This window comes from Megalopta genalis, chromosome 11 (assembly GCF_051020955.1).
Source record: "Megalopta genalis isolate 19385.01 chromosome 11, iyMegGena1_principal, whole genome shotgun sequence".
Classification (NCBI taxonomy): domain Eukaryota; kingdom Metazoa; phylum Arthropoda; class Insecta; order Hymenoptera; family Halictidae; genus Megalopta; species Megalopta genalis.
Window position 1 is genome coordinate 4,140,001 of NC_135023.1, and position 777 is coordinate 4,140,777.

Sequence of the window (777 nt, forward strand, 5' to 3'; positions counted from 1 at the left end):
AAAATAATCAAAAAAAACCGAAAAATCACAAGAGTAAAGTACCATTATTTTAAACAATATGTCGTTCTAAATGCTTAATCCCTATGTAAAAAAGTTATCTAAGCAAGAATATGTAATTGAAAAAAATTAGAAAAATTTATTTTAGCCGTAAATCGAAAATAATGGGGACACCGGAGCTGTTCGAAGCGCCGAGACGCGCCGCGTACGGCCGAATATTTTCTAAGTCCCAACGTACCGATCAAGAGTAAAGTACCATTTTCCTACATTAGATTTCGTTCTAAATGCTTAATCCCTATGTAAAAACGTTAGTTAAGCAAGAATATCGTATTTTTAAAAAAATCTAATGATAGGATTTTCCAGAAAATTGAAAAAACCGAAAAATGTCAAGAGTAAAGTGCCATTTTCTGACATTAGATTTCGTTCTAAATGCTTAATCCCTATGTAGAAACGTTAGTTAAGCAAGAATATCGTATTTTTAAAAAAATCTAATGATAGGATTTTTCAGAAAATTGAAAAAACCGTAAAATGTCAAGAGTAAAGTGCCCTTATTTTAAACAATGTATCGTTCTAAATGCTTAATCCCTATGTAAAAAAGTTATTTTAGCAGGAATATGTTATTGAAAAAAATTAGAAAAATTTATTTTAGCCGTAAATCGAAAATAATGGGGACACCGGAGCTGTTCGAAGCGCCGAGCGCGCCGCGTACGCCCGAATATTTTCAAAGTCCCAACGTACCGATCAAGAGTAAAGTACCATTTTCCTACATTAGATTTCGTT